Here is a 9,551-nt window from a genome sequence, read left to right as displayed (position 1 = left end):
CTGAGGTTATAGATATTTCTCCTGGCAATCTTGATTCCAGCGTGAGCTTCTTCCAGCCCAGCGTTTCTCATGATGTACTATGCATATAAGTTAAATAAGCAGGGTGACAATATACAGCCTTGATGTACTCCTTTTCCTATTTGGAACCAGTCTGTTGTTCCATGTCCAGTTATAACTGTTGCTTCCTGATCTGTTTGCAAGGTTTCTCAAGAGGCAGGTCAGGTGGTCTGGTATTTCCATCTCTTTCAGAATTTTCCACAGTTTATTTTAATCCACACAGTCAAAGGCCTTGGCATAGTCAATAAAGCAGAAATAGATGTTTTTCCTGAAACTCTCTTGCTTTTTTGATGATCCAGCAGATTTTGGCAATTTGATCTCTGGTTCCTCTGCCTTTTCTAAAATCAGCTTGAACATCTGGAAGTTCACAGTTCATGTATTGCTGAAGTCTGGCTTGGAGAATTTAAGCATCACTTTACTAGTGTGTGAGATGAGTGCAATTGTGCCATAGTTTGAGCATTCTTTGGCATTGCCTTTCTTTGGGATTGGACTGAAAACTGTCCTTTTCCAGTCCTGTGGCCACTGCTGAGTTTTCCAAATTTGCTGGCATATTGAGTGCAGCACTTTCACAGCATCATCCTTCAGGATTTGAAATAGATTAACTGGAATTCTGTCACCTCCACTAGCTTTGTTCATAGTGATGCTTCCTAAGGCCCACTTCACTTCACATTCCAGGATGTCTGCTCTAGGTGAGTGATCACACCATCATGATTTTCTGGGTCATGAAGATCTTTTTTGTACAGTTCTTCTGTGTTTTCTTGCCACCTCTTAATATCTTCTGCTTCTGTTAGATCCCTGCTATTTCTGTCCTTTATTGAGCCCATCTTTGCATGAAATATTCCCTTGGTATCTCTAATTTTCCTGAAGATATCACTAGTCTCACTTTTAGTGAGAATACATATTTAGGCATTTAGTTTGTATCTACCTTAATTTTATGCAGCATAGGTATAATATTTGCTTTAAATATTTTGTGATAATTCCAAATTCTGGATCACTCAAGGATTTGCATTTGTTGACTGTATTTTCCTTTTAGAACTGGTCACAATTTCCTATTTATACATATGTCAAGAAATTTTGAATTATATCCTTAGATTTTAAATATTAGGTTTTGGAGGATATAGATTTTTCCATAATTTTATAAAATTTTGATTTTTCTTTCATTTTGATTCTTCACCTGCTTTAGCTATCAATTTACTTAACTTCAGCTCACAAAGGCTTTGGAAGCTTCTACCCATCAAAGGAAACCATAAAAATAAAAGCACAAAAGATAATCCATAAAACAGGAAAAAAAATTTGCTTATGATGTGACTCCAAATTTTACAAGCAGCTCAGATAGCTGTATATCAGAAAAAAAGGTGAAATCAAAATGCAGTCAGAAGACCTAAATAGACATTTCTCCAAAGAAAATGTGCAGGTCGTCAAAATGCACAATAAAAGATGTTCAACATCTCTATTAGAGAAATGTAAATCAAAACTACAATTAGATATTAACTCCCACCAATCAGAATAGCCATCATCAAAAAATCGACAAACAGTAAATGCTGGAGATGGTATGGAGAAGAGGGAACCCTCCCACACTGTTGGTGGGAACGTAGATTGATAGAGCCACTATGGATAACAGTATGGAGATTCCTTAGGAAACTAAAAATAGAGCCACCATATAATGCCATTACTGAGTGTATATTCAGAGAAAAGGATACATTCACTCTGATGTTTATTGCAACACTGCTTACAATAGCCAAGATGTGGAAGCAACCTAAACGTCCATTGATAGGAAAATAGATAAAGATGTGGTAAACATATAGTGGGATGTTACTCAGACATTAAAGAGAATGAAACAATGCCATTTGCAGAGACATTGATGGGCCTAGAAATTGTCATACTGAGTGAAGTAAGACAGAAAAGAAAAACAAATAATATTGCTTATATGTGGAATCTAGAAAAAATGGTACAGATAAACTTATTTAGAAAGCAGACATAAAGTCACATGTAGAGAACAAACTTATGGTTACCAAGGAGGGAAATGGAGTTGGTATGAATCGGGGGTTTAGGATTGATGCATATACATTAGTATGGACTTCTCAGGTAGGGCTAGTGGTAGAGACCCCACCTGCTATTGCAGGAGGCATAAAGATGCAGATTTGATCCCTGCGTTTGGCAGACCCCCTGGAGGAGGGCACAGCAGCCCACTCCAATATTCTTGCCTGGGAAGTCCCATAGGCAGAGGAGCCTTGAAGTCTACTGTCCATGAGGTCACAAAAAGTAGGACATGCTGAATTGACTTAGCACACACTTGAAGAGTTTGATTATAGATATGGCATAAAAAAATATTTTCAGTACTCTGTGGTGACCTACTTGAGAAGGAAATCTTAAAAAAGACAAGATATATGTATACATATAACTGATTCACTTGGCAGCAGAAACTAATACAACACTGTCAACCAATATATTAAAAAAAAAAAAAAGAAGATAACCAACTAGGACCTACTGCACAGTGTAGAAAATGCTGCTCCATATTCTATAATAACTAATTAGGAAAGAATTTGAAAAAGAATAGATACATGTATATGTATAACTGAATCACATTGCTATGCACCTAAAATACAGCACAATATTGTCAATCAATTATGCTCCAATATAAAACAAAAATTATAAAAAGTAATGTATGGAAGACTTCGATAGGAGTTAAGTGTTAATTCAGTTTTAAAGACCTTTGCTCGGTGTCTCTTTATTCCTTACATGCACAGTTCAGAGTCCAGTCTGAGGCTTGTTTGGGAACATATATGAAACCAGAAAATTTCCCTCATCTTGTCTCTTCTGTAAGATTTTTCCTGTGTTCTCTGCTCTGCAAGTCCCACACTTGTACTTCTAGCCAAAAAGTTCAAATTATTTTAAATTTTTGTCTGTTCACATCATTGTTCTGCCATGTAGCCCTATGACATCCTCAGGCCAAAGCCATGAGAGAGAGAGAGAAAAAAAAAAACAAGTTGATTTCCTTGAATCTCATTTCTTCAGAATTAGACATCTGCACATACTACCTGCTTTTGTTACGTTTTCAGAAGGAAGAAATGAGTTCTGCTAATTTATTTGGGTAAGAAGGTAAATAAAGGATTGAAAATAGTCTAGTCAGTTGTAAAGCTGAGGTTTGGTGATCCTAAGAATGATCTTACTGGAGTGGTAGAGATGAAAGATTTTCAGTTCAATTTTTATATAAAATATAATATTGTAAGTTAGAATAATTTGATTTTTCACATCAGTTTAATACTCAGTGGATTGTTAAATTTTAATTGTTTTTAAAAATTCAATGTCTTCATGCTTGTTCACAAATTCCTTACTTTTATTGTTGGATGATCTTTTCATATTTTGAAACTGTGACCTAAAACACTGACTTTGGAAAGCCCTAACTGTGACAAAAGCTTTTAGTACATTTGTTTTCATGTACCTCCACCATTTCTAAATGCTCCACAAAGTAGGGACATTTGATACTAGTGGTAAAGAATCTGCCTGACAATGCAGGAGATGCAAGAGATGTCCAAGTTCAATCTCTGGACTGGGAAGATCCCCTGGAGAAGGAAATGGCAGTCCACTCCAGTATTCATGGCTGAAAAAGCCTATGGACAGAGGGGCCACATCAGTGACAGTCCACAGGGTCAAAAAGAGTTGGACAAGACTGAGCATGAACACACACACACATACACACACATTTTTTAAATTTAATATGCTTTTCCTAAAGCTGTTTACAGTGTATGATAAAAATAATCTAAAACCCAGTAATAATTAGGAATTGACCACACAAAAGAAATGACAAATTTTATCTGCATTTTCATACGTTCAAACTCTGCACCATAAATAAGAGATTAAGAGGGACTAAACAGTTAACATTACTTTGCCGACTAAGGTCTGTCTAGTCAAGGCTATGGTTTTCCCTGTGGTCATGTATGGATGTGAGAGTTGCACTGTGAAGAAAGCTGAGTGCCGAAGAATTGATGCTTTTGAACTGTGGTGTTGGAGAAGACTCTTGAGAGTCCCTTGGACTGCAAGGAGATCCAACCAGTCCATTCTGAAGGAGATCGGCCCTGGGATTTCTTTGGAAGGAATGATGCTAAAGCTGAAGCTCCAGTACTTTGGCCACCTCAAGCGAAGAGTTGACTCATTGGAAAAGACTCTGGTGCTGAGAGGGATTGGGGGCAGGAGGAGAAGGGGAAGACAGAGGATAAGATGGCTGGATGGCATCACTGACTCGATGGACATGAGTCTGAATGAACTCTGGGAGTTGGTGATGGACAGGGAGGCCTGGCGTGCTGTGATTCATGGGGTCGCAAAGAGTTGGACACGACTGAGTGACTGAACTGAACTGAACTGAAACAGTTACGATTAAAAAAAAAAAAAAAAATCATCTGCATCCTCATGTTGTCACACGGATCCAAATGATGATAACTTAGACTTTCCAGAACAAATTTAAGAGATCAATTTTTTTTTTTTAACAAATGCGTCCATTGAGAAATTTGTATTAATGTGTTGGAAATCCATTGATAAAACTTTCCTCTGTAATATGTATGTGTTTCTATGGTACAGTCATCAATCAGCATATTGAAATTGCCCCTTCCATGCCAAATAACAGTTTTTGCCAAGAAAGGAAGACCCATGAAGTCATTGTTCTCTCCACTGAAGTTCTTACCTGGTGTGGATATGTGTTAGAGCAGCTGCCTATTCTTCCTGAACTCGTATCTATTAAATGATCCCCAGCATCCAATCCACCTGCCCACCTGCTGCACTGACAGTCACCAAAGTTGGTGGCTAATGTTGACTGCCAAAAATAAGTAAAGACATCATTTTTCTCTAGGAAAAAAATGTGATTGGGACAATTACAATTTTTTTTATTTGGAAGCTCTCTATCATTCCTCTCCACAGTAATCCTTTCATCTGACTGAAAAAAAAAAAAAAAAAGCATGTTAAAGAACATAAAGTCTTTCACTGAAGAAGCACTATGTTCATTTTTGATTTGCCACAGTCTGATAAGAAACCTGAGGAATGTTCTGGGACAGTGTATAAATAGAACAAGAGAGTTCAACTTGATTCACCTGATACTTCCTGAAATTACTTGATAGTTTGGAGTGATGTAGTAAAATGATATATTCTTTGTTCCTCTTTGGCAGCATTTAAATAAATTATTTTATTCGATCTCAGAATTCTTTCTGGAAACATCTATCAACAACTACAAATCAGATTTAGAGATACTGGAAAATAAATGTGAATTCCATGCAAATGAAAGCTAAATGCTGAAATTGAGAATTTGGTTTAAAAATGTCTCTATATTATCCTATAAGACTAAAGTTGTTTAAAACATGCTAATATCAACAAATGATGGGTACATGCAACAAATATTTATTTAAAGTTGTTAAAAGCCTCTCATTTTTAATGTAAAAAGTACGAAAATAGTGAAAACTCACTATCTAAACTTTAAATAATTTGTAAGTGTAAAGAATAGTAGTTGAAAACTCCCTTCTGCTTATATATATATACTAGCTGTGGATGTGACTTGTGATAGAAGCAAGGTCTGATGCTGTAAAGAGCAATATTGCATAGGAACCTGGAATGTCAGGTCCATGAATCAAGGCAAATTGGAAGTGGTCAAACAGGAGATGGTAAGAGTGAACGTTGACATTCTAGGAATCAGCGAACTAAAATGGACTGGAATGGGTGAATTTAACTCAGATGACCATTATATGTACTACTGTGGGCAGAAATCCCTCAGAAGAAATGGAGTAGCCATCATGGTCAACAAAAGAGTCTGAAATGCAGTACTTGGATGCAATCTCAAAAATGACAGAATGATCTCTGTTCGTTTCCAAGGCAAACCATTCAGTATCACAGTTATCCAAGTCTATGCCCTAACCAGTAATGCTGAAGAAGCTGAAGTTGAACGGTTTTGTGAAGACCTACAAGACCGTTTAGAATTAAAACCCAAAAAAGATGTCCTTGTCATTACAGGGGACTGGAATGCAAAAGTAGAAAGTCAAGAAACACCTGGAGTAACAGGCAAATTTGGCCTTGGAATGCGGAATGAAGCAGGGCAAAGACTAATAGAGTTTTGCCAAGAAAATGCACTGGTCATAGCAAACAACCACTTCCAACAACACAAGAGAAGACTCTACACATGGACATCACCAAATGGTCAACACCGAAATCAGATTGATTATATTCTCTGCAGCAAAAGATGAGGAAGCTCTATACAGTCAACAAAAATGAGACCAGGAGCTGACTGGCTCAGATCGTGAACTCCTTATTACCAAATTCAGACTCAAATTGAAGAAAGTAGGAAAAACCATTAGACCATTCAGGTATGACCTAAATCCAATCCCTTATGATTACACAGTGGAAGTTAGAATTAGATTTAAGGGCCTAGATCTGATAGATAGAGTGCCTGATGAACTATGGAATGAGGTTCGTGACATTGTACAGGAGACAGGGTTCAAAACCATCCCCATGGAAAAGAAATGCAAAAAAGCAAAATGGCTGTCTGGGGAAGCCTTACAAATAGCTATGAAAAGAAGAGAGGTGAAAAGCCAAGGAGAAAAGGAAAGATATAAGCATCTGAATGCAGAGTTCCAGAGAATAGCAAGAAGATATAAGAAAGCCTTCTTCAGCAATCAATGCAAAGAAATAGTGGAAAAAAACAGAATGGGAAAGACTAGAGATCGCTTCAAGAAAATTAGAGATACCAAGGGAATATTTCATGCAAAATTGGGCTCGATAAAGGATAGAAATGGTATGGACCTAACAGAAGCAGAAGATATTAAGAGGTGGCAAGAATACACAGAAGAACTGTACAAAAAAAAATCTTCACGACCCAGATAATCATGATGGTGTGATCACTCCTTTATTGACTATGCCAAAGCCTTTGACTGTGTGGATCACAATAAACTGTGGAAAGTTCTGAAACAGATGAGAATATCAGACCACCTGACCTGCCTCTTGAGAAACCTGTATGCAGGTCAGGAAGCAACAGTTAGAACTGGACATGGAACAACAGACTGGTTCCAATAGGAAAAGGAGTACATCAAGGCTGTATATTGTCACCCTGCTTATTTAACTTATAGGCAGAGTACTTCATGAGAAACACTGGGCTGGAAGAAGCACAAGCTAGAATCAAGATTGCTGGGAGAAATATCATAACCTCAGATATGCAGATGACACCACCCTTATGGCAGAAAGTGAAGAAGAACTAAAGAGCCCCTTGATGAAAGTGAAAGAGGAGAGTAAAAATTGGCTTAGAGCTCAACATTCAGAAAATAAGATCATGGCATCTGGTCCCATCACTTCATGGGAAACAGAAGGGGAAACAGTGGAAACAGAGGCTTACTGTTTTTTTCAGTTCAGTTCAGTTCAGTTGCTCAGTTGTGCCCTACTCTTTGCATCCCCATGAATCGCAGCACGCCAGGCCTCCGTGTCCATCACCAACTCCCGGAGTTCACTCAGACTCATGTCCATCGAGTCAGTGATGCCATCCAGCCATCTCATCCTCTGTGGTCCCCTTCTCCACCTGCCCCCAATCCCTCCCAGCATCACAGTCTTTTCCAATGAGTCAACTCTTCGCTTGAGGTGGCCAAAGTACTGAAGTTTCAGCTTTAGCATCATTCCTTCCAAAGAAATCCCAGGGCCGATCTCCTTCAGAATGGACTGGTTGGATCTCTTTGCAGTCCAAGGGACTCTCAAGAGTCTACTTCAACACCACAGTTCAAAAGCATCAATTCTTTGGCACTCAGCTTTCTTCACAGTTCAACTCTCACATCCATACATGACTACCGGATAAACCATAGCCTTGACTAGACGGACATTTGTTGGTAAAGCAATTTCTCTGCTTTTCAATATGCTATCTAGGTTGGTCATAACTTTTCTTCCAAAGAGTAAGCTTCTTTTATTTCATGGCTGCAATCACCATCTGCAGTGATTTTTGAGCCCCCAACAATAAAGTCTGCCACGGTTTCCACTGTTTCCCCATCTATTTCCCATGAAGTGATGGGACCAGATGCCATGATCTTCGTTTTCTGAATGTTGAGCTTTAAGCCAACTTTTTCACTCTCCTCTTTCACTTTCATCAAGAGACTTTTTAGTTCCTTTTCACTCTCTGCCATAAGGGTGGTGTCATCTGCATATCTGAGGGTATTGATATTTCTCCCCACAATCTTGATTCCAGCTTCTGCTTGCTCCAGTCCAGCGTTTCTTCTGATGTACTCTGCACATAAGTTAAATAAGTAGGGTGACAATATACAGCCTTGATGTACTCCTTTTCCTATTTGGAACCAGTCTGTTGTTCCATGTCCAGTTATAACTGTTGCTTCCTGACCTGCATATAGGTTTCTCAAGAGACAGGTCAGGTGGTCTGATATTCTCATCTGTTTCAGAACTTTCCACAGTTTATTGTGATCCACACAGTCAAAGGCTTTGGCATATTTAATAAAGCAGAAATAGATGTATTTCTGGAACTCTCCTGCCTTTTTGATGATCCAGCAGATGCTGGCAATTTGATCTCTGGTTCCTCTGCCTTTGCTAAAACTAGCTGGAATATCTGGAAGTTCGTATTTCACGTATTACTGAAGACTTGCTTGGAGAATTTTGAGCATTACTTTACTTTATTTGGGGGGTGAGGTGGCAAAATCACTGAAGATGGTTATTGCAGCTATGAAATTCAAAGACGCTTACTCCTTGCAAGGAAAGTTATGACCAACCTAGACAGTATATTAAAAGGTGGAGACATTACTTTGCCAGCAAAGGTCCATCTAGTCAAGGCTATGGTTTTTCCAGTGGTCATGTATCAATGGGAGAATTGGCCTATAAAGAAAGCTGAGGGCCAAATAATTGATGCTTTTGAACTGTGGTGTTGGAGAAGACTCTTGTGAGTCCCTTGGACTGCAAGGAGATCCAACCAGTCCATCCTAAAGGAAATCAGTCCTGGGTTTTCATTGGAAGGACTGATGTTGAAGCTGAAACTCCAATACTTTGGCCACCTGATGTGGAGATTTGACTCATTGGAAAAGACCCTGATGCTGGGAAAGATTGAGGACAAGCGAAGAAGGGGATGACAGGGGATGAGATGGCTGGATGGCTTCACTGACTCATGACACTTGGATTTGAGTGGACTCTGGGAGTTGGTGATGGACAGGGAGGCCTTGTGAGCTGTGGTTCATGGAGTCACAAAGATTCGGACACAACTGTGTGACTGAACTGAACTGAACTGAACTACCTCATGGACTATAGCATGTCAGACTCTGTCCATGAGATTTCCCAGACAAGAATGTTGTCCATTCCTACTCCATTTCCTACTCCAGGTGATCTTCCCAACCTAGGGATCAAGCCTGTAGCTCCTACACTGAAGGCAGATTCCTTACCACTGAGCCACTTGGGAAATCCTAACCATAACATATGTATGCATAATTTAACGATATGCTGTCTATTTTGTTCAAAGAATATTAGAAGTAGTGAAAATTAATTGG

The sequence above is a fragment of the Budorcas taxicolor genome, chromosome 12, assembly GCF_023091745.1.
Source record: "Budorcas taxicolor isolate Tak-1 chromosome 12, Takin1.1, whole genome shotgun sequence".
NCBI lineage: Eukaryota > Metazoa > Chordata > Mammalia > Artiodactyla > Bovidae > Budorcas > Budorcas taxicolor.
Note: the sequence above shows the minus strand (reverse complement) of the source record.